This window comes from Dromiciops gliroides, chromosome 2 (assembly GCF_019393635.1).
Source record: "Dromiciops gliroides isolate mDroGli1 chromosome 2, mDroGli1.pri, whole genome shotgun sequence".
Taxonomy (NCBI): Eukaryota; Metazoa; Chordata; class Mammalia; order Microbiotheria; family Microbiotheriidae; genus Dromiciops; species Dromiciops gliroides.
In genome coordinates this window covers 128,356,785-128,383,033 of record NC_057862.1, presented here as the reverse complement: position 1 = coordinate 128,383,033, position 26,249 = coordinate 128,356,785, and positions in this window count along the sequence as shown.

Genomic DNA, 26,249 nt, shown 5'->3' with positions numbered 1-26,249 from the left:
ACTAACCAACACATCATCTCAGTATGACAGTATGTATGATGTTCCATATCCATAATAACATATCTTTGTAAAGAAGGGAGGAAGTACACACATCATTTTTAATTGAAGGAAATTTCAAAGAGGTACATTTAGACTTAATTTGAGGAAAATGTTCCTAATAGCCAGAGTTCTCCAAAAGTAGAATGGGTGGTTTTGGGAAGGAGTAAGTTTTCCTCGACTGGAAGCCTTCAAGGAGACCCTGACTGAGTACTTATTAAATAAATTATAGAAGGGATTCTTGCATAGGTATGTGTTGAATTAAATAGTTTCTGAGATCTTTACTTTGAAATTCTGAATTTCAGAGATTCATTGGGAGCAACTAAGGTGGCACAGTGAATAGAGTGCCCAGCTTGCAGTCAGAAAGAATTAAGTTCAAATCCATATTAAAAAATCTATATGGCTCTGGACAAGATAACCTCTATTTGCCTCAGTTTCCTCATCTGTGAAATGAAGATAGTAATATCACCTACTTCCCAGGGTTGTTGTGAGGACCAAACAAAATAATAATTGTAAAGTGCTTAGCATATTGACTATCACATAGTAAACACTATTTAAATGTTAGCCTTTTATTATTATCATTGATCCCCAAATAAGAGCAACTGGAATATTTCATGAGACATGTGTGAAAGCAGTAAGTTCAAAGATATAATCCATATATATGAGAAGAAAAGAAGGTGGACTAGTCATAGTGTAAGAGGTAATAACGTTGAAGTAGTACCAATGTAATTAATAAATCTGGAGGGGGCCCTTCAACTTTATTGAGCAGGCTACTGATGAGAACTTATGGAAGAAATTGACAGATTCAGACAGGATGTGAAGATGGCACTAGCTTGTGATCTTTACTGTTGAAAGAAGTTTATTCATCATGGCTCCAGGAGGCGGCTTGGTGGTGCAGTGGATAAAGCACCGGCCCTGGATTCAGGAGTACTTGGGTTCAAATCCGGCCTCAGACACTTGACACTTACTAGCTGTGTGACCCCGGGCAAGTCACTTAACCCCCATTGCCCGGCAAAAAAAAAAAAAAAAAAAAAAAAGATCATGGCTCCACTGAAAGGTAAGAGAGCTGAGCTCACAGCAGATTCTCACTTAAGCCTAATAACAATTTTGGTAACAGGGTTGGTGCTAGGGTTAAGCAGAATAAACAGTTGCCTAGGTTAAAACACAAAGAAGGGTAAAATGAGAGAATTTTGAAAAATATAACTTTTTATAAATCAGTATATAACAATGGACACTTGAGAATTCTGAGAACTTTGACTCTACAAAATCCCTTTTACTTTTCCTGGGGTGAAAATAGTCTGGTTTCCCCCAGGCTCTTTTGGGTGATTGATAATCGAACCACAATTTGAGCCCCTATCAATATAATACTCAATATAACCAGACCATGAAAAATTATCAATCCAACAGGAAATGCATTTAGTCAAACAATAAAGAATATAAATAAAATGGAATCAAGTCTGCTCATATACTCAATGAGATTCAAACTCTTAAATATCTTTGTGAGTGGATAGGGGAAGAAACCCTTCAGAGAAAACATCAGCCAGTGGTGAATCTATACCTCTACATGTGGATGAACAGGTAAAGGAAACTAAATCTCCCCACCTCTTTAAAACATGCTTTTAGCACAAAGCATGGACATTTACTGTAGTCCCTTGGGAATGAATTCACTTCAGTTCTGACTCTAGGCTTCTAGTTCCCTCCTCATGGAGTTTATCTGTTGGATTCCTGTCCTTTAAGTGTAACTGAAGTTCCAGTATCTCCTGCTTAGTAGACCATGTCCTCCACATCTGAATGCTCCTGTTTCACTCTCTGCTCACAGCTGCTCAGGAATACCCCAAAGCTCTCTTTTTCATTTGCCTCTTCCCTCTTCTCTTATTTCCTTCTATTTGCCAAGTGTCTCCCTCCTATTTTATTTCTTTTCCAAGTTTATGCCTCCTGACATAATCCCTGCATACTAGCACAAGGACACATGGGAGTTGTCTTTAATGAGCAGCATCTTTTATGTCTCCTAATTGTGTGCACTTGAGACTATGCTGGAAAGTTCACATTAAGGGTAAAGACAATCTCCACCCATTTAACACATGTATTATGAATACCCCAATTTTCTCCATGGCATACAGGTTTTAATTTTGTGATGAGTCAAGTCACATATGTTATCGGGAAGACTCAAAGTCTCTAGTGGTAAGTAAAAAACAGTAATTTCAATCTTTAACTCTAGACTAGGGTAAACAAATGTTTTGTTTTGGTTCTATCTGGTTTCATCTAAGGTTGCCCCACTTTTAGAGATGGGCAACTGAGATCCCAATCTGATTTCTTTTACTGATTGTTTTGAATTTTTATATAGGGTGGGCCAAAAGTCATGGAGGGGTTTCAATATTTAATAACTCCTTTATTTTTATTCTTTTTTTGTTTGTTTGTTGTTATTGTTTTTTTGTGTTTTTTTGTGGGGCAGTGAAGGTTAAGTGACTTCCCCAGGGTCACACAACTAGTAAGTGTCAAGTGGCTGAGGCCGGATTTAAACTCAGGTCCTGCTGAATCTAGAGCCAGTGCTTTATCCACTGTGCCACCTAGCTGCCCCCTATTTTTATTCTTGATTTACAATGGTATTGTAAATACCATATATACAGTGTATATATAGGAAATAGATTTACATTACATGTAAAAAATCAAATCTCATAAATGATGAACAATTAAGAAAAAATAATTTTCAAAAAGTTATTAAAACACCATGACTTTTGGTCCCCCCTATATTTACTTAAAACTTACCTCTACAATAAAGACATTCCATAACCGGGGTTTTAAATTCTGTCTGATGAAGACTATATACCCCTTCTTAGAATAATATTTTTAAGTTCATAAAATAAGATATATAGGATTACAAAGGAATCCAATTACATTGAAATAAAGATGTAATTTTTTCCCCCATGGATCCCTCTGAAATTGATTTTTGAGCCCAAGGTAAAGAACCCTAGACTAACTTCATTTCAGACTGTATTAATTTACTTACACATTCTCTAACTTAAATAAAAATATGATGATATATGTTTCTTATACCATGATTTTACATAATATCTTAGATTCAGTATGTCAAAATACTGCACTTATGAAGTAACATGTTCAATTCCATTTGGTCCAATTAATTTTGATTTTTTTCTATGATTCAAATATAGGTCTAACTCTAGGCATTGTCCGGGTTCCACAACCAGTAAATCTCACAATCATTCAGTCTCTATCACTAACACATCTAAGGGTAAGTCTCAAAAGATGCCATCAAGAACATGGTTGGGGGGTAGCTAGGTGACACAGTAGATGGAACACTAGCCCTGGATACAGGAGGACCTGAGTTCAAATCCAGCCTCAGACACTTGACACTTAATAGCTGTGTGACCCTGGGCAAGTCACTTAGCTCTCATTGGCCAAGAAAGAAAGAAAGAGAGAGAGAAAGAAAGAAAGAAAGAAAGAAAGAAAGAAAGAAAGAAAGAAAGAAAGAAAGAAAGAAAGAAAGAAAGAAAGGAAAATGAGAAAGAGGGAAAAAAAGAATATATATATATATATATAACTGTGGTTAACTTTGTGACATGGAATCCTGCCTTGCCCAAACATGTGGTGTTTTCTGTGCTTAAGACCTAAGGCCTGTTATAGTATAGCCCAGTGAATAAGACTTTCCCCAGGGCCCACATGACACAGGAATATACATACAGAAACATAAATACAAAGGGGAAGTTACTCGTGTAGCCAGATGCCTCATTATTGAACTGGTCTGCCATGAAGAAATTTAACCTGGCTCTCCTGCTCTTTTTCCTTCCAAAACACAGAGCTTAAGCCTCAAAGTTGCCACCATCAGGGAAGCCAGGTGGTTCACCTGTGAGGCATGAAGCAACAGAGAATTGCACAAATTCGATCACCAGCCTCTCTCCCACTTTGGGAATGTCATAGATAAGAGGAGAGAGAAACAAGGATGCCATAGCAAGCTAACACTGGCCAAGAATCCCGGCCTTTCCCTGCTTCTGTCTGCTGTCTATGGCAACATCAGAACGAGGGAGAGACCTTGTTAGATACATCAGCAGCAGCTTCCTGATTCCCAGACAAACTGTCTGGCTTTCTTGATGGGGGGCAACAATCATTCATCTGGAAAAGTCAGTGGTTTTGGTCACGAGGTGAGTAGGAGATGAAGGGGTATCTGAGTGTTGATAAATCAGTGTAAATTTTTCCCTGCAAATGGAAAAACAAATCTGAACTCAAGTTTTATAGTGGGTCAATAGCGAGGTTACTTTCCTGTATAAAAGACTGCAGATTATTATTTACACATTCCTATGTCCTAGTTATGAGCAGTGCAGCCGATTCTGTCAGATGCAAAAACAAGTCTCTTTACTCCATAGTCATATCATATATATTTTATTTGTTGTTGTATTGTCATCTCCTTTCATATGTCAACTCATTAAAAGCAAGTACTCAATCTAAAAGATAAAATTAAAAAAAAAAACCAGCCCAGAAAAAATCCTTATTAAGCATCTACCATATCAAAGGCATTCAACAAACACCATACTTAGCAATGGGAGAAAACTCTGTATATGTGGTTGATAATGAGAGCCTGTAGTAAGTAGACAGATGGCAAGCCTGGCAGTTAAAAAGACCTGGATTTAAGTCCAGCCTCTGAATATACTAACCACGGGTAAGTTGCTTAACCTCTTGATGTTAGCTACCCAAGACTCTAGTTAACAGAGGAGTGCCAATTAGTACCTGTGGCGGGAATCTCCACACTGGGAGTCCTCTACGTTGATGAAATCACATTTTTGGAGCAACAAAAGAGGAATACATAGTGGAATGGTCTGACCCTGGCTCTGTCTTAACTGACTACATGACTTTGGCAAGTCACTTAACTGGGACCTATTATCAGTTTATCTCTACAAATGAGGTTTGGGGATTAAATTATTTCTCAGTCAGCTTTCAGCTTAAAAATTATCTGATGCTATACTATTTCCTTTACCACCCAGAGAGTCCAATAGTGTTGGGTTATTTATTTATTTTTTTGGTATTGAAACTAGTTTCACCAAAGTAAATATTGAGTAATAGCAAGAAATTGAAAAATAGAAGCAGCACGGGAAAGGTGTCAGTGCATTTCTCAGCTAAACAAGAGGCCCAGGAAATGGTAGAAATAATAAAAAATCATTTTCAAACTGAAGAGGTTTGGGGAAGTCATGGGTAGTGTTTCAAATAGCCACTCCTGTTTTGCTTTGAGTTGGAAAACAAGATATACTCTTCCCTTCCTTCATCACCAACCAGACCAAGCACATAAGGAACCCTAGAACTTACCTAATCTTTTGTGATGATGAGGTATGGGAGAAAATGGGACCTGACTCGCTCGTCTGCAACTACAGGGTATTGAGTCTGAGTTCCTGACAGTAATAAATAGAATTTGCTTTTCTCCCTGATTTAAGTGGACATAATTTGGAGGAGACATAGGGAATGGAAGTGAGCTTCTATTTAACCATCTCTTCTGCCCCCTTTCCCCTGGGCCTCCAGCAGCAGCACCTCTCAGCTATCCTCTGTTCAGTTCCTCCAAAAGACAGACTCAAAAAGGCACCACTGAGAGAATGAAGCAGCCAGGCAGCCGACAGTGGAGGAGGAGGTTAACCCGCACTCCCATTGAAAACAAATTAAGGAGGAATGATTACTTGGGAGCTGAGCTGAAACTGAGAGCAGCCCCAGCAATATGTTCCTGATAACTGCATCCAGCTAAGTATGAGGTCTCCTTTGATTTTCATAGAAAAGGGCAGATTAAAAACAAGCAAACAAACTCCAAAGCCAAAAGCCCCAACTATCTGGAGAGCATAAGGCTGTCAGAAACCAGACCCGCTTCCCTTATTCTCTCTGCACACTGTCTCTCGGGGCCTCCGAGTCCCAAATTGAGACCCAAATCCCATTTCACACCAGATTTCATGGAGATTGCTCCTGAAAGTAAAAATCCATCCACTGGCCTCTGAACACACTCCTTTAAAATGGTGCTAATGAGCTTGACTTGTTTTTCTGTAAAAGGAAGGTTTCCTCTGCTCCATCAATTCCCAGAGTCTTCTTTCTCTCCGAGATAGACTTCTTAGCTATAATCCAGTGTGAGCTACATGGGGCTGGCATTCTTTAGTTAGGGATCTCTAGATCCACCATTGATTTGATTTTTTAAAAACCATTTCTTCATCTGAGTAAAGGCATGTTTAGACATTTAATTGGCATGTAACAAGATAGCTATAACAAGTTAATTAGTTCTCAATTAAGTTGCATTTGCCATATTTCCTGAATGTGCTCTTAGCAATTAGAGGCACCTAATGAATGAACTTGCTATAGTTACTTGGCTCTTCATGATAAGCAGAAATGTGTAAATATTTTTCCATTGAACATAAGGCAAAAGTACATTGTTGTCTGTGTTAGGCACATAAACTCACAGAAATCTAGAGCCTGAAACAATTTCAGATATCATAGGATTGTGGAAGGAGAGCTTGAAGGCACTCTCTGAGTCATCTTCATTCAACTTTCTCATTTGAGAGATGAGGAAACTGAGGAATAGAAATAATCTACGTCCATCTCCTTATTTTACAGAAGGGAGAAATGACTTGTCCGAGGTCAAACAGGAAACGGGTGGCAAAGCCTAGATTTGAGCCTGTCCATCTGGCCCAACAGTGTAGTGTAAGGGATAAAATACTAGAACTGGATCCAAGAAGCTATGTGTTTGAATGATATCTCTGACATTAACAGTGTGACTGTGAACAAAGAGATCATTTATGTTTTCTGAGGCTCATTTTCCTAATCTGAAAATGGAGATAATAATACCCATAGAAACCTTCTTGAGATTATTGTGAGGATCAAATGAGATAAGGTATATAAATTGTTTTGCAGACCTTATCATGCTCCATGAATGTGGTTCATCATTTCCTGTCTTTTCATCATGCCAAAGCAACCAGTCTGGTTCATTCAATTGAACTGGACAGTTCAGTAGAAGAAAAAATAAACAAACAAGCAAATTCAGTTATCTAGCATCACCAATAAGTAAGTGAAGAAAAGAAAGAAGGAAGGAAGGGAGGAAGGAAGGAAGGAAGGAAGGAAGGAAGGAAGGAAGGAAGGAAGGAAGGAAGGAAGGAAGGAAGGGAGGGAGGGAGGGAGGGAGGGAGGGAGGAAGGAAGGAAGGAAGGAAGGAAGGAAGGAAGGAAGGAAGGAAGGAAGGAAGGAAGGAAGGAAGGAAGGAAGGAAGGGAGGGAGGAAGGAAGGAAAGAAAAAAGAAAAGAAGGAAAAATGGAGGAAGAAAAAGGAAGGATGAAAGCTATTTGACTGAATTTTTCACCTTCTATCTGGTTGTTTTTGGTGTGGCGTGGGTCCTGTCATTCCGTGGCTTTGGTTGGTAACTGGGAAGGTCCTGGCAAGTGGCTTATCTCTGACATACCTATCAAACCCCACTGGGAACTAATTGCCATTTTAGTTCATTGCAGGGGTGCCTTATCAAGTTTCAGTGGCATGTTATTAGAGAAATTTTTCTGAAGGCATTATCGGAATTTTAAAGGAGAAGCAGGTTGTGCAGTTGAATGATAAGGTTAATTCTTCATTTTATCCGGGTGGTTCCCTTAAGATAACATTGTTCAGAGAGATCCAGATCAGAAGGCTGATTGGATTTACCAAGCCAGAGCCATGGAGAATGAGAAGAAAACAGCAACCTCTGGGGAGAAAATGGAAACCCAGAGAGAGGAAGGGAAAGGGTTAAGCCTCTCTGAAGATCATTTAGTCAAAAGAGCTCTCGATCTTTCTCTCCTTTCCTTTCTGCCACGAGTTCACCTCTCCTTTAGCAACATCGATGATTAAAAAGCCACGTTGTGGAATCATCAGAAGGGGGGGGAGGAATTTCACAAACTAATTTGCATTTTAATGAATTTTTAATTGAACCAAAATCTGTTGTTTCTGTTTAAAGATGCAGGGCTGACTTTGTGGTCTGTGCAGCTGAGAGCCAAGTGGGATCTTAATGTGATAAAAACAATGATAAAGCTAAGCTTAATTAGGTTTGAAACCTTGTCTGGAAAGGCAGCAAAGAATATGGGAATAGCTACCTTTTGCTAGCAAGTAAGCAGTCTTATATGGAGGTGTTTTTTGCTGGATGAAGCCTTGCTCCTGGCAGGTATGAAAACAGGAACCAAATTACTCAGGCCTGGATGGAGGAAGGAGATAGAAAAAGGGAGAGCCACTCAAGCTTTGATCAATAGTTGTTTTTTTTTTTGCACAAAACAGTATGGTTAAACTGAGCGTCTTTGGTGTGAGGGAGAGAAGGAATTCCCACACTGGTGTTTCTTTAATTTTTCACCTTCTGGATCCCTAAACAAGAAGAATCCTTTTGCATTAAGTTAACCTAAGTGTAACGAGAGGGCAGCTAAGTGGGGAGGTGGATAGAGTACAGGACCTGGAGTCAGGAAGACCTAAATTCAAATCCAGCATCAGATACTTAGTAGCTGTGTGATGCTGAGCAAATCACTTAACTCTGTTTGCCTCAGTTTCTTCATTTGTAATATGAGCTAGAGAAAAAAAATAGCAAACCACTCTAGTATCTTTGCCAAGAAATCCCCAAAAAGGGTCACAAAGAGTTGGGCCTGACTAAAAAAAAAAAAATAACAAAACAAAACACCAGACTAAACAAGTGTAACAAGAGGCAGCATACCATAAAGAACATAAGTGTTGATCTTGCAATTAAGAGACCTCTGGTCTGATCACAGCTGGGACACTTACCAGCTGTGTAACCATGCACAAATTACTTAACCTCTCTGAGCCTCAGTTTCCCCATCTGTACAATGAAGATGATAATGCTGGGGGCAGCTAGGTGGCGCTATGTATAAAGCACCAGTCCTGGATTCTGGAGGACCTGAGTTCAAATATGGCCTTAGCCACTTGACACTTACTAGCTGTGTGACCCTGGGCAAGTCACTTAACCCTCATTGCCCCACAAAAAAAAAAAAAAAAAAGATAATGCTTAATCTTCTTCCCTCACAGGGCTGTTGTGTGGAAAGTGCTATGTAAACTGAAAGCACTATGCTTTATGAATGGGAATCACTGTAGTGGACCAACAAATGAAGAAAGGAAGAAACTCTCCACTCAGTTGTCATTTTAGGCTTAGAAAGCTTAAATGAAAGGTTAAGTACTGTGGTCATATTATCAGCATGAATCAGAGGCTAGGTTGTCCTGAGTCCAAGGCTGCCCCTTTATCCGTTATGCCATGCAATAGATTGACATAAAATGCTAGACTTGGAGTTAAGAAGACCTGGGTCTGAATATCATCTCACTTACTAACTTGGTGGTATTTGCTTATTGTTTTCAAACTTTCCCTCTTCCCTGCCCCAAGTAGAGTATGAGCTCCTTGAATGCCTGGGTTGGCCTATTGTTGTATTTGTATCCCCAGAACCTAACACAATGCTTGGCACATAGTTACAGAATTACTGAATAACAGATTTTTGAAAGCTGAAAGGGGCCTCGGTGGCCAAACACTCCAACTTGTACTAGAAATAAATCTAGTAAATCGACAGCACGGTTGACAAGTGGTTATTCCACCTCTCTGCTTGGGACCACCAAGGAGTGGGGATCCATAACCTTTGTCAGCAGCCACTTTTAGATAGCTCTAATTAGGAAGTTTTTTCTGATATCAAGCTCATTTGCCTCTTGGCAATTATCACTCCTCACTTGTTCTAGTGCTGGAGTCCAAAACCATTTATAGGATGGCCCATCAAGTAGTTGAAGATAACTATCACGTCTGAATTCTCTCTGCTCAAAGGTACCGCCAGTTTCATAAACCAGCCCTCCTATGACATGGAAGGCAAGGTCCTTCATCAACCTGGTCACCCTCATTTGGATGATCTCGATCTTGTCTAAATACTTCCTAAACTATGATACACAAAGTGAAACAGAATATTTCAGATGTAATCTGATAAGAGTGAGAAGCTATCAACTCCTTGTTCCTGGAAACAATTCCCTTGTTCATGTAGCCCAAGATCATCTTAGCTTTTTTGGGGGGGAGGGGAGAGGGGCTGGCACATCTCTTTTTCAGGCAATCTGCTTTCTCATTGTGCTTCACCCTACACACCATTTTATACTTGTGAAATTGGTTTTTTGTACCCACCTAAGACTTTTCATTTATCCCCATTGAATTTTTTTTTTTAAATATTTTATTTATTTATTTATTTATTTTTTTTTGTGGGGCAATGGGGGTTAAGTACCTTGCCCAGGGTCACACAGCTAGTAAGTGTTAAGTGTCTGAGGCCGGATTTGAACTCAGGTCCTCCTGAATCCAGGGCCGGTGCTTTAACCACTGCGCCATCTAGCTGCCCCCTATCCCCATTGAATTTAATCTTACTAGATTCAGTCCAGTGCACTAGCCTGTCAAGATCTTTTATCTGCCACCCCCAGCTTAGTGGCCAAAGGCTAATTTGATTAGTAGGCTTTCTAAACTTTCATAGAAGTAATTAATAAAAAATAATAAACAGCGTAGGGCCAAGGGCAGATTACTAGAGCATTCCACTGAAGACTTCCTATCAGTTTGACTGAATTATTAACAACTACGCTGGCCATCCAAACAGTTTTAAACTCACCTATTTGTATTACTATTTAATACACATATCTCCATAAAAAATAGTATAAGATACTTCATCAAAAGCTTTGTTGCTTTTTGGTACTTAATATATGCTCGCTACTTGATTCGATGAATGATCCTTTCAGACAAGAGAAAGTTTTCCAGTGGCACACCTAAAAAGAATAATTCCTTCCATAAAAGTGTTCCTAGAGGTGACTCAGTGAATAGTAGATACAAACACTGTTAACACCATTTTATAAATGAAGACAATGAAATGCAGAAAAGTTCTGATCTGGCCAAGATTGTGCAGTAAGTGAGAAGTTAGTGCATGGCCAAAATTTTCTTGCACAAAATTGAATGTTCTTTTTGACCACATTGTCCTGGAAATTGAAACAACTCCCAAAGGTTCTGCCTGGCCTTTACCTTTTCGATATCACTTGTCAACAACAGGTGACTGCTCCCTGAATTAGGAAGCTCTCTTGAAATTGCAGCTCTCCCTTATCTTGTTTTGATCTCTGTACATCCTGTCTCTGAGTGGTGCCTGATTCCTGTTAAGTGCACATTGAAAAGAGGACCTTGGGCATCCAGAATCAGGGATCTAGGACCTTGGATGAGCCAGAATCCAGGACTTTGAGCACCCAGAATCATAGGATAGTAGAGTCACAGACCTAGAGCTGGAAAGGAGCCTCAGGTGCTGTCTAGTCCAACCCCTTCACTTTATTGGGGAGGTCAAATGATATGCCATGGGTTGCACACAGGGGAGTGCTTGTAAATATTTTCAAATAAATATGCACAAGGCACACTTTTAAGTTTCATCTGGATCATTTACATTTCATCCATTACTTTGTTAAGTCTAGACAGGCAACAAAATAATAAATCACACAGGATTTGTTGCATTCACCAATTCCCAAAGCATAAATGCCTACAATGAAAATTTGAAAATTAGGTCCCTCAAGCTGATTTGAGCTTACTTCAGCACACCCCTGATTACAGAGGAAGTAAGAATCAGAGGTAGGACCAGAACCCACATCCTATGAGCCTAGAATCAGTGTTCTTTCCATTTTGCCAAACTGCCTTACATACACTAGGCTTTAATATTAAACCATAGACAGCCCTTTATTCCCAGATCCAGAATCATTAGGGGTAGAATTAATGAGGCCTGGAGATAGACAGCTAGGAAGGATAGGAAGAAAATATCTCCATTCTCTCTGGAATATGGATTTATTGGTAAATATGGGTAGCAGAGCTTCCCACTGTACTAAATCAATGAAAGTGATGAATTCTAGTCCCTATTTTACTGTGTGACCTCCAAATGATGTCACTTTAAGGCAAGAGTTCTTAACTGGGGATCTGTGAATTTAAAAAAAATCAATAACTATTTCAACATAATTGGTTTCCTTTATAATCATATGAATTTTGTTTTATGTATTTAAAAGCATTATTCTGTACAAGGGTCCAAAGGTATAGCAGGGTACTAAAGGGGTCTGTGACACAAGCAGGGTGAAGAACCCCAGCATTAGAGAGAAACAAGGGCCCTGGTTTTGAGGGCCTTAGAGTCCACCTGACAAAGTTCTTGCCCTTTGATTCAGTGGAATGGGTGCAGAGGTTCTGCTTTTGAGGAAGAGGGGAGGTCAAAAGCATTTATTTGGCATCTTCAATGAGCTAGGCTTTGGGTTAGATGTTTCACAAATATTATTTCATTTGATCTTCACAACAACCTTGGAAGGTAGCTTCTATTTATCATCCCCATTTTACAGTAGAGGAAACTGAGTCAACAGTTAAATGACTAGCCTAGGGTCACACTGTTAGTTTCAGAGGCTGGATTTGAACTCTTCTTCTTCTTCTTCTTCTTCTTCTTCTTCTTCTTCTTCTTCTTCGTGGGGCAATGAGGTGACTTGCCTAGGGTCACACAGCTAGTAAGTGTGAAGTGTTTGAGGTCAGATTTGAACTCAGGTCCTCTTGAATCCAGGGTTGGTGGTTTATCCACTGTGCCACATAGCCCCCTGAACTCAAGTCTTCTTGATTTCATTTAGAATTAGATGATGTAGGGTCAATTCTTAGGTTTGGTTTTTACTAACTGTGTGACCTCACCACTCTGGGTCTCAATTTCCTCATGTATGACATGAAGTTGATGGACTAAATGATTTTGAAAATGCTTCCCAGCTCTAGCAGTTGATTTGGTGATGCTGTGGTTCTTTTCCAAATGAAATGAATGGTAGGCAGGTTTTCAAAAGAGACCATAAAATAACAGTCTACAAATGTCTGAGGAGACAGCAGGCCTAACACCAGATGAGGCTTGTGGAATGTTTGGTTTACTCTGTGACCAACATAAACAAAGGTTAGGTTAAAATAGGGAAAGCAAATCTTCCTCTTTCGACCACAAACTCACATGCTGGCATTGTTAAAGTGGAACCGAGATCCTTGGAGGATAACATAGCTGTTGGCTCTGTGCCTGCCCTTTCATCTGCTCTTGAAATGAGGAGGTTGGGCCCGATGATCTCTAAGGTGCCTTAAGGCTTTGGAGAGCAGATGGGGATTGCTACCAGGGGAAAGAAATGGGAAAAAAGGATTCATTCTCCTGATTTGGCCCATCAAGTTTCATACCCAGAGAAGAACTCTTCTAATAAAGCCTATAGAGATATAGCCTTGATATGTCACTTCATTATTCAGAGCCTCAGTTTCCTCATCTGTAAAACAGGGATATACTGTTATATATTCAGATAGATTATATTTGGATTATCCCTTCCAGGACTTTTTCAAAGACCAAATGAGATAATGGATAGAGAGTGCTTTGTGGCCACAAAATGCTACATGAGTTTGAATTTGTGCAACCACATGTTGCATGTTAGGAGGATCACACATGTCCAGGGTTGCTCCCCAAAGGAAATCTGCTCAGGAGGCTTAAAGAGTTAAAAACAAACTCTACATCTCCTCCAGTTCTGTCTTTCTAAGTATATGGGAAACTGTCTTTGAGGGAGAATCAGACAGTATGGTTCTTGGTTTGCAATAGGATGACTTGTGGGGAGAGATTGAATGGGAGCCTTTCTTGCTCTCCTTTTGAGGGAGAGTTAATTATGCTATCTAACTTCTGAGTGGAGGAGAAATCTTCTTTCCTTCCTCTCCTGTGCCTTCCCCTTTTCTTTTCTTTCCTTGCTTAAGACTAAAATAGCGTCTGGGGTAGGGTGGGAACTTATCTATGTTAGGTAGGGAAGGGATAGAGACATTTAGAAAGAGAATTATAGAGCTGGATGATACCTTAGAGATCACCAATCCAACTCTTTTTTTTTTGAGAGATGAAGAAGCTGAGGCTCAGAGAGGTCATGTGGTTGTTCAAGGTTATACATATACACACAATAAGTTAAAGGTAGAACCAGGACTAGAAGCCAGATCTGCCTGGACTCTCAGTCCCAGTTCTTTGTCCATAACACCATATGAATGAATCCTGACTGGTAACTATGTTGGGCTGCTGTTTGTCCTTTGTTTTCCAAGAGGACCCATGACATCACAATGTTGGGGTAAAATGGTGGACGATGGGTGATGTCTTGGCTTACATGGGAATTGGATTTAAATGAGGATTTGCACAAAGTCTTCAACCTCTCAGTCTGAGTCATTGAAGTCTAGGGGCAGGACACGAGTCAAGATAACTGGTGATGACATGGAAGGCAGTGGGTGACCTTGCATCTTTGATGTCTGACCCAACTCTAAGCACTCCATGGCTCCTGTGTCAGCCATCTTCATGTCAATTGTTTTGGTTTTGGTTTTGGGTTTGGTTTTTGTTTTTTGTTTTTTATTTTTTGTGGGGCAATGGGGGTTAAGTGACTTGCCCAGGGTCACACAGCTAGTAAGTGTCAAGTGTCTGAGGCCGGATTTGAACTCAGGTACTCCTGACTCCAGGGCCGGTGCTTTATCTACTGTGCCACCTAGCTGCCCCCAATCTTCATGTCAATTGAAACAAATTTTTCTCACCCATCCAGGGGAAGTCTTCCCATGCTTGGGGTAGACACCCCCCTAACTCACCAACTGGTTGGAGCCCCCTTGGTTACCCTCTATCTAGTTTAGCCCATCTGCTTATCCTGTTTTACTGGGGTGTGGCTACCGCTTCTTGGAGCCACTGGTAAGAGTAGGGTAAAGATGTACACCAAAGGCAGCCCTGAATAGGGCTCAGCAAGTCCTCCCAGCAGAGGTGCTAGTCCACCCTGAACACCCCATACAACTATACATACATGCAATGCTGAGCACTGTGCATATAGCTTAGTGCATTCTTTGGAGGGATCAAAACTTTCCTGTGGTTACACAGACTGTTATGAAAAATCTCCTCAAGATAAGGCAATATTTCTCTTCTTCATGAGGAGGGCACTTTTCCATTCCCCTCAGTCACTGGCAGAAGCCTCAGAGGAGGCTCAGGTATCATGTGCTTACCAGTGCTAATGAAAGATATTATTGCTTTTTCTGATACATAAGAAGAACAAAAGTATCTTGTTTTCAGACTATGCCATTTTTGTGAGAGGACCTGGTGATTAATGTAATCTAGTAGTAATGATTAGATGCATACCAATGATAGACTTTGTTAAAAACTTTTTACAAGGGGGCAGCTAGGTGGCGCAGTGGATAGAGCACTGGCCCTGCATTCAGGAGGCCCCGAGTTCAAATCTGGCCTCAGACACTTAACAATTACTAGCTGTGTGACCCTGGGTAAGTCACTTAACCCCAATTGCCAAAACAAAAAACAAACAAAAAAACAAAACAAAAAAACCTTTTTACAAAATCAAAATCGAGCCAAATCCAGAGGCAGCACACTATGGTGGAAATAACACCAAACTTGGCTTTAGGTAACTGGGGTTCAAGTTCTGGTTCTAATATGTGTTGGCTGTGTGACGTTGGGAAATGTAATAACTGCTTTCAACTTTAGATCATAAGTTTGTTGTAATGAAATGGCTTTGTAAATTAAGTATGGTGTTGTACTATGCAATACAATATTGTAGAAGGTGTTGGACACCAGGAAACATATGTGGGGATGGACCTGTAGGGACCATCCCATGGAGCATGCACAGAACTGCCCTGACATACTTTGGCTCAGCAATGAAGGCCTCTAGTGTTTCCAGGTAATGAAGCAAACCCTCTTGTTGTTCCCTTAGTCCCATCATGGTGGTGGGGGAGAGGCTGCATCAGTTCAAAAAGGAGATATGGTTTCCTCCCTTTTCTCTTCCTTTTGAGCATTGGAAGCCATAAGATGCTTTATAAATCTGAGTTGATAGGGAGCATGCTGTAGTAGATACAGAGCTAGCCTCAGAGTCATAAAGATCTGAGTTCAAGTTATACCTCTGAAATAGACCAGCTTGGGAAAGGCCAGAGAAAGAAAAAACTACTAGATACATTTTTCTGAAACAGAAAGGAAAAGAACCAGTAGGAAGCTGTCTCTTCTTTTTAAAATTGGTGCGATCTCTGCCCTGCTACCATTATGGGACTAAGGGACCAATAAGGAGATTGCTTCATTGTCCCAAAGCACTAGAGTCCTTCATTACTGAGTCAGATCACGTGGTTGGCCAAAAGCAGGCAGGGAAGCTCTGTGTCTGCTCTATTGGATGGTCCCCACAGGCTCACCCCCACACATACTCCATGGGGTATGGCCTTTACTACATACACTATGTTGGTGCTATTGTTAGTACAAATATTTATAGAGTATATTCCTTACTCTGATTTAGGAGGCAAAGGAATTCCAAATTAGCAGGGGGTTATTATACACGATGAAAAAGGCATACTTTACAAAACCTGTTATTTCACTGGAATGGCACGCGGATGGCAAATCATGCCTCAGTAGAGGGTCTTCATGAATTTGTACAGCCTAAAAAATTCATCACTTGGTAGTCACTGATGATATGCCTCTTCTCATATGTTAAGGCTGGTCCCTGGGTTATAGACACTGAGTCCATATTTGAAATCTTTGCAGAGACTGTGCTCCATTGGTATAACCTTCAGGACACCAGGGACACCTTTAGGATGTAATGAGACATCAGAAAGGAAATTTGATGGAGAAGGAAAATATCACACTAAATCAAATTACATTAAATGTACAAGAAAACATAAAATATGTATCTGTCTGGAGTCAGGGGAGGAGGATTGCTAGGGCTAAGTAAAGAAGAAGGGGAGGGGATAAGAAGGCAGGAAATCAGAACAAAGAGAGTCTACTGGTGTTAGGGGAAGATAGGTTGTACAGTGGTTAGAGTGAGTTCAAATCTGGCCTCAGACACTTAGTAGCCATGTGATCCTGGACAAGTCATTTCATCTTGTTTGCCTCAGTTTCTTCATCTGTCAAATGAGCTAGAGAAGGAAATGACAGACCACTCTAGTATCTCTGTCAAGAAAACCCCAGATGGGATCAAGAAGAGTTGGATGTGACTCAAAAATCACGGATTAACAACTGGTATTAGAGCTGATTGGACTCTAGGTCTTGGGAATGATAATACTAATGCAAACACTTCTCTAGGTCCCAGGAAATAAGCCTCTGGAAGCTGGAGATGGATACCGAGGCCTAGTGAAAATCATGGCTAGCATGAGGCATATGTGTTGGGGACTGAGGGTAGGGATGAGTTGGGGTACCTGAGTATCAATGGAGTGAAGACTTCATTGAGTGGGGGAAATGGGCATTTTGCAATGCTGAAGACTGGTGTGGATCACCAATATCAGATTTGTTCCTACTGCAACATCTGAGAGCCAGTCAGAGAGCTTGAAGGTGACTGAATGGGGGTGAGAGAGGTGTGGAGGGGTGGCTACTGAGGGAAGGAAACAATACAGAAATCAGAGGCTTAGGTCACCAAAGACAAACTTCATTGACTTCTCCACTTTTCTTGGGATTGACCCCATTTACTTTCAACACTCTTTGGCTGAGCAAAAATTGTGTATAGAGGGCATTGTTTTTGTGGTGTGAGGCCCTGCATGTGAGCTGATTATCAGAAGCTTTGGGGTTTGAGCTCTGTGACCTACGTCAGCACTGCTTTACATGATTTATGAAGGGTTTTTTTTGGTTTGAGTTTCAAACCTGGACAACCCCACTTTAAAGGAGGATCTCCTCTGCCTACCCCTGGGAGGTTTCATTAATCAAAACATCAACCAATTTCCTCCCAGCTAGGTTTACAACAAAGCGAATGAGGGCAGCAATAGGTAGGTACGAGATTCTGAGCTGGACCAGAAAAGTAAGATCATAGAATCATAGATCCAGAGCTGGAAAGGGTCTTGGAGGCCCTCATTTTACAGATGAGAAAATTGTGGCAACTAGAAGATGAACCCAGGTAGTTAGCACATAGGCAGTAAGAAGCAGAACCAGTATTTGAACCCAGGTTCATTGCCTCCAAAGAAAAAGCATTTCTTGGGGCAGCTAGGTGGCGCAGTGGATAAAGCACTTGCCTTGGATTCAGGAGGACCTGAGTTCAAATCCAGCCTCAGACACTTGACACTAGCTGTGTGACCCTGGGCAAGTCACTTAACCCTCATTGGTCTGCCAAAAAAGAAAAAAGAAAGACAGAAAAAGCATTTCTTGTCACCAGAGTTTTTGACTCTGTCCAATGCTTCAATATCAGGGATGGATGTAGTTTTCTCAGTGGAAATAGCATGAAAGAAGATTCATCAACATCTCCTTTGTGCTTATGTCCTAGGGAAAATATGACTTGCATATCATATGACTTTCCATAGGACTTGCAATCACCTTACAAGGGTTCTTGATTTTTTGTGTGTCATGGACCCCTTTGGCAGTCTGGTGAAGCCTATGGAATAATGGTTTTTACATGCATGAAGGAAAATAGATTATTTTGAAACATATTTTTTTTTTTAGTGAGGCAATTGGGGTTAAGTGACTTGCCCAGGGTCACACAGCTAGTAAGTGTCTGAGGCCAGATTTGAACTCAGGTACTCCTGAATCCAGGGTCGGTGCTCTATCCACTGTGCCACCTAGCTGCCCCATTTTGAAACATAATTATCAAAATATTAAAAAAAAAAAGTTCACCAACCTCAGGTTAAGAATACCTCTTCTGGGCAGCTAGGTGGCACAGTGGATAAATCACCACCCCTGGATTCAGGAGGATCCGAGTTCAAATCTGACCTCAGACACTTGACACTTACTAGCTGTGTGACTCTGGGCAAGTCACTTAACCCTCATTGCCCCACAAAAAAACAACAAAACAACAAGAATACCTCTTCTATTAGAATGTGAACTTCTTGTTAGCAGGGACTTGATTTTCTTTTTGTAGCCTTAGCATCTGGCACAATCCTTTGCACGCAGTAGACACTTAATAAATACATTTAAATTAACTCATCCCAAATTTAGCCTTCTTTCTACTACATGTGCTGTTTTACTCCATACCACGTGATCCACCAATTGACATGTGTTGTTTGCTAGCCAGAGGGTATGAACTGGAAAAGAGGCTTGAACTGAACATCAGATGATCTCTGGTCCACTAGCTATGGAATCTTGGGAATATCTCTCAACTTTTCTGAATCAATTTTCCAATCTTTTACCACCCTAGCCCCCAGCCATAACAAAAAAGAACAGTTGTCCATGATGCATCCCTCCAAACCACAAAAAATTCCCAAGCCCAGAGAACCACAATACCTACCCTGGCTGCTTCAAAGGATTTTTGTCAGGATCAGAGTTGATAATGCATATGAAAGTACTTAGGAAATCATAAAGCACTATATAAATATGAGGGTTTATTATTTCCAAAGGCAAGATGTTAGAGAGATTGCATGAGTGCACAGACAGTTTTTTCAGGTCTAATTTCTTTCCGCGTGGGCAAATCCACTCCCATTGCTTTGACAGCAATTGTAAACATGCACAGTTCAAGGAAGTTAATTTCAACTCCCTCCTTATTGATCCAGCCTCCATGTTCACATATCTACATTCACTTATCGTGTTACTCTTGCAAGCAGTGTGATGATCTCTCTGCTTGCTTTGACAGAGAGCTCCATGTTCCAGGCCTTGAATTTCTAAAGCCCCTTTCAATGGCTCAAACAATAGTAGCTGATATTTACAGAGTACTTTCTCCATATTATCTCCTCTGATCCTCCCCAAATCCTCTGATGTAAGTCTTCAATGCATTATTTCCTCATTTTCCCAAGTACCATGCTCCTTCCCATACACCATAGTACCATGGTTTTCAAGGAAGCCCTTTTCAGGGCTGTTTATCTACCTTCAATGTCTATGTGGCACTCAACTTCCACCTGAGGTTCCAAGTAGCTGTGCTGATCTATTTCAGAGGCATAATGTGAATCCAGATCTTTATGACTCTGAGGCTAGCTCTCTATCTACTACAGCATGCTCCCTATCAACTCAGATTTATAGAGCATCTTATGGCTTCCAGTGCTCAAAAGGAAGAGAACAGAGAGGAAACCATATCTCCTTTTTTAACTGATGCAGCCCCTCCCCCACCACCATGATGGGACTAAGGGACCAACAAGAGGGTTTGCTTCATTATCTGAAAGCACTAGAGGCCTTCATTGCTGAGCCAGCATATGCAATCAGCCATAGTATGTCAGGGCAGTTCTGTGTGTGCTTCATAGGATGGTCCCTACAGGTGTAAAGTTGCTATCTAGCTATACTGTCTAAAAATCTAATGAGTGGTCACCAATAAATTAGAAGCTTTAGCAGGAGTTTAGACTTTTAAGCATTTATTAAGGAGCATAAAAATTTGGTGAAGAGAGAGAGAAAGAGGCCTAGATTCAGCTATCTATCTCAGGGAGCCAGCGTCTCCTGCTCCACTCCCCACGAAGTCCTGATGAAAGAGAGGCCTCACCCCTTCTTTGTCCCACAAGCCTCCTGTCTAAACCAGAAACATCAAATGTCACTTCCTGAAGCCAATGAACTGACCTTCCAAGCCACATGGCTTGCCCTCAGACACCTTCTCCTTATGGTGGAGCTTTCCTACAGTATCTCTCCAGCAGGGGGGCGTCACTCCAATCGTCACACAGGTCCATCCCCAAATATGTTTCCTGGTGTCCAACACCTTTTACAATACCATATTGCATAACATAATACCATACTTAATTTACAAAACCATTTCATTACAACAAACTTATGATCTAAAGTTCAGAGCAGTTACTACATTTCCCAACATCAGAACTTGAACCCCAGTTACCTAAAGCCAAGTTTGGTTTATTTCTACCATATTGTGCTGCCTCTGGATTTGACTTGATTTTGATTTTGTAAAAAGTTTTTAACAAAGTCATCTAATCATTACTACTAGATTACATTAATCACCAGATCCTCTCACAAAAATGGCATAGTCTGAAAACAAGCAATAATAGCTATTTCATTAGCACTGGTGAGCACATGATACCTGAGCCTCCTCTGAGGCTTCTGCCAGTGACTGAGGGGAATGGAAAAGTGCCCTCCTCATGAAGAAGAGAAATATTGCCTTATCTTGAGGAGATTTTTCATAACAGTCTATGTAACCACGGGGAAATTTTGATCCCCTCCAAAGAATGCACTAAGCTACATACATAGTGCTCAGTATTGCATGTATGTATAGTTGTATGGGGTGTTCAGGGAGGACTAGCACCTCTGGTGTGATGGCTTGCTCTTACAACTCTTACCTGTGGCTCCAAGAAGCTGCAGCCACACCCCAGTAAAATGGGCTTAGCAGATGGGGCTTAACCATGTGGAGGGTAACCAAGGGGACTCAAACCAATTGGTGAATTATGGAGGTGTCTACCCCAAACATGTGAAGACTTCCCCTGGAAGAATGGACAGGTGAGAACAATTTGTTCCAATTGCCACGAAGGTGGCTGACACAGGTGCCATGGAGTGCTTAGAGTTGGGTCAGACATCAAAGATGCAAGGTCACCCACTGCCTTCCATGTCATCACCAGTCATTTTGACTTCTGTCCTGCCCTTGGACTTCAATGACTCAGAAAGAGAGGCTGAAAATTTTGTGCAACACTACCTCACATAAATCCAATTCATTCACAAGTTGAGACATCACTGTGATGTCATTGGTCTTCTTTGAAAAGAAGAACAAACAAGTACCAACATTAGAATATGAATGTTACGGGGCAGCTAGGTGGCACAGTGGATAAAGGACTAGCCTTGGATTCAGGAGGAGCTGAGTTCAAATTGGGCCTCAGACATTGGACACTTACCAGTTGTGTAAATGTGGGGGAATCACTTAATCCTCATTGCCCCACAAAATAAATAAATAAATAGAAAGATAGATAAGTAAATAAATGAATGAATGAATGGATAAATAAATAAGTGAATGAATAAAAAAGAAATAAATAAATAAATAGATGAATGATTAAATAAATAGATTATGAATATTGGGGGAGCTGTTGCTTTTAATTGTATTTCATACTCTTACCTGATACCAGCCATGATAATTATACTTTTCTGCCTGGTTAAGGTATTTTGGAATTCATGATCATGCTCCTTGGGGTCTGTCAATATTCAAGTCCAAAATCAGGGCTCTATATTGGGACATTGTTTTTTTGGTGAGGCAGTTGGGGTTAGGTGACTTGCCTAGGGTCACACAGCTAGTAAGTGTTAAGAGTCTGAGGCCAGATTTGAACTCAGATGCTCCTGACTCCAGGGCTGGTGCTCTATCCACTGCGCCACCTAGCTGCCCCTTATTGGGACATTTTTGAGAAAATCAATTAAGACCTGAGGATGACCACTGCACCTGGACCCTCTCTGAACTCTTTCTTGGAGATAGCATCATAGATTGTTAGTACCTTAGACATCGTTTAGTTGAACCCCCTTATGTTACAGATGAAGACCATGAGGCACAAAGATATCAGACCTAGGAGACACAGTAAGGGACACTCTTTAAATCCTGCTTTTTATAAATCCATTTAAAATATTCTCCTATCCTATCCTCCCCACTCCCTGCCAAACTCTACTTTCTTTAAAGGATGTCATTTCCATATTTGGTGGGTAGGAAAGGGGCAAAATTTTTAAATCTTGCTCAGAGCATAGACATGTCTTGTTCCAGTTCTGGGCAGAGTTACTTCTTCAAGCTCACATAGCTAGATAATAGCAGATAGTGTAACAAAAACTAGGTTTCCTATTTCCTAGTCCTTTCCTCTAGACTATACTATTCCTTAAGTACTATCACCTAGGTGGCACCAGGAGAGTTAGGGGGTCCTGGCAGCTAGGAGGCACAATGGAGAGAGTGCCAGAACTAGAGTCAGGAAGATTCTTCTTTCTAGTTCAAATCTAGCTTCAGACACATTAGTTGTGTGACGCTGGTTGTCACTTAGCCCTGTTTACCTCTGTTTCCTCATCTATAAGATGAGCTGGATAAAGAAACAGTAAACCATTCCATTATCTTTGCTAAGAAAATCCCAAATGGGGTCATGATGAGTCAGATATAACTGAAATGACCAGACAACAACAACAACAACAACAACAACAACAACAACAACAACAACAACAACACTATCATGGCCCAAGAATATATTGCTACTTACTTTCATATTGGTAGAATAAAACCTGAATAAACCAGGGTTTATTCAGCTATTTTCATCCCTTCATTTTCTTTCAAGTTAATATTTATCCAGTACCCACTGGAGGTCTTAGATGCTATTAGATACAACCATGTATGGTCAATATGAACCAATGAACATTGGATGAAGCCACCATCTTCTCCAAAGTCCCTCAGTATCAGCATTAGTCACAAAACAGTGTCTCCTCTAGTCATTGTTATAAGAACCATGATCAGAATTATTTATCTCCACTTAGCAGATGTAAAAAATGGCATCTTCAACATCTGGCCCCCATGAAGCCATCATGTTCATAACAAATGACTTACCTTTTGTTCCATATACTTTTTTTTTTTGTCCTTTTAAAAAATGAACTGGTTGTGAAAAGATCCAACCATTCTGGAGACCAATTTGGAACTATGCACTAAAAACTATAGAACTGTGCATAACTTTTTTTTTTTTTTTAGCAACAAACATTTATTTTATTTTCCAGTTACATGTAAGGGTAGTTTTCGACATTCATTTTCATAAGATTTAGAGTTCCAAATTTTTTTCCTTCCCTCCCTCCCTTTCTTCCCCTCTCCACAAGATTGCAACCAGGTTATATATGTACAATCCACAAGTGTTCTTTTTATCAGTTCTTTCTATAGGGGTGCTTAGTAAGCTTTCTCGTTGGTTCCTTGGGATTGTCTTGGATCATTGCACTGCTGAGAGTAGTTAAGTCAAATTGCTCATTGAACAATACTGTTGTCACTATGCACAATGTCCTCCCAGCTCTGCTCACTTCACTATACATCAATGTTCATTAGTCTTTCCAGGTTTTTCAGAGATCATCCTGTTTGTCATTTCCTGTAACACAAGACCATTCCACTACAATCATATAGCACAGCTTTTTCCACCATTCCTCATTTTATGGACATTCCCTTGATTCTCAATTCTTAGCCTCCACCAAGAGTTGCTATAAATATTTTTTGTACAATGTTTTCCCCTTTTCTCTTTTTCATGATTACTATTGTTAACTGTTTCCCTTCCATTCTATTCCCTTCCCCATGATATTTATTCTATTATCCATATTCTTTCATCCTATCACTCTTCAATAGGGATTTGCTTCTGTCTCTCCCCTCCCTCACTCTGCCCTTCCTTCTTTTGCCCCTCTCTCTTTATCCCCTTCCCCTCCTATTTCCCTGCAGGGTTAGAGAGATTACCCCACCCAATTGAATGAGATTGAGGTCTTTGAGCCAATTCTGATGAGTGTAGGCTCATTTATTGCCCAGATTAAATAGATTACTTTACCCAGTTGGGTGTGTGTGTGTTAGTCCCTCCTTGAGGCAGCTCTGATGAGTTTAAGGTCTTTGAGCCTTTTCTGATGAGTGTAAAATTCATTCACTGCCCTGCTCCTCTCCCATCTCTTCCCCCACTCCATTAGCCTTTTCCTGTTTCTTTCCTGTAGGATTTCACCTCTACCTTCCCCCTCCCCCAGTGAATTCCCTTCACCCCTCAATTTAACCCTAAAGATGAACCCTAGCTAAGTGACACAGTGGACAAATCATCACCCCTGGACCCAGGTAGATCCCAGCCAAAACCTGGCCTCAGACACAACACAGTCACCCACTGTACAACCCCAGGTATGTCCCCCAGCTCTAATTTTTTTTTTTTTATGGTTCTCTAGGGTCCTGATTTTGAAAGTCAAATTTGCCATTCAGTTCAGGTCTTTTCATCACAAATATCTGAAAGTCTTCTTTTTCACTAAAGTCCCATTTTTTCCCACTGAAAGATAATGCTGAGTTTTGCTGGGTAGGTGATTCTTGGTTGTAATCCCATTTCCTTTGCCCTTTGGAATATCATATTCCATGCCCTCCGGTCCTTTAATGTAGAAGCTGCTAGATCTTGTGTTATCCTGACTGGGGCTCCACAATACTTGAATTCTTTCTTTTTGGCAGCTTGCAATATTTTCTCCTTGACCTGAGAGCTCTGGAATTTGGCTATAATGTTCCTAGGAGTTTTCCTTTTGGGATCTCTTTCTGGAGGTGATCAGTGGATTCTTTCAATTTCTATTTTACCTTCTACTTCTAGAATATCAGGGCAATTTTCCCTGAGAATATCTTGGAAGATGGTGTCTAAGCTCTTTCCTTGATCATGGTTTTCAGGTAGACCAATAATTTTCAAATTATCTCTTCTGGACCTATTTTCCAGGTCAGCGGTTTTTCCCAGAAGATATTTCACATTGCCCTCTATTTTTTTATTCATTTGGATTTTCTTTATTGTGTCCTTTGATCTAGCAAAACCACTGCTAGGTTTAGTTCCCAAAGACATCCCCCAATAGAGAAAAAAGACCCATTTGTACAAAAATATTTATAGCAGCTCTTTTTTGTGGTGGCTAAGAACTGGAAATCAAAGGAATGCTCATCAATTGGCTAAACAAACTGTGGTATATGATGGTGATGGAATATTATTGTGCTATAAGAAATGACAAGCAGAATGATTTCAGAAAGGCCTGGAAAGACTTGTATGAACCGATGTATGGTGAAGTGAACAGCAGAACCAAGAGAATATTGTGCACAGAGACAGCAATATTGTTTGATGAAGAACTGTGAATGACTTAATGATTCTCAACAATACAATGATCCAAGACAATCCCAAAGGACTATTGATGAAACATACTTTCCACCTCCAAAGAAAGAACTGTTATTGATGGAGCACAGACTGAAGCATGCTATTTTTCACTTTCATTTTTTTCTTTTATTCAAGTTTTCTTATACAAAATGACTAATATGGTAATGTTTTACATAACTGTATATGTATAACCCGTGTCCGATTGTTTACTGCCTCAGGAAGGGGGGAGGGCAGGGAGAGAAGGAGGAATAAAAATTGGAACCCAAAATAATAAATAAAAATGTTTATTACTATTAAAAAAATCAACAGGTACCACCAAAATATTTTTTTTCTATTTTTGCTCCCTAATAAAAGAAAATCTCCCCATCAGTACCTGTAGTTTTGGAAACTCACTATATGCCATTTTAAGCCAAATCCTAGATGCTCCGGTTTCATCTTTCCCTGAGGCTTTCCTCACTTTTGGGACTTATACCACATGGAGCTTCTGAACATCCTAGTGTGAAATAAATGTTATCATTAATTCAATAAATATCCCCAGATAGGTTTGATT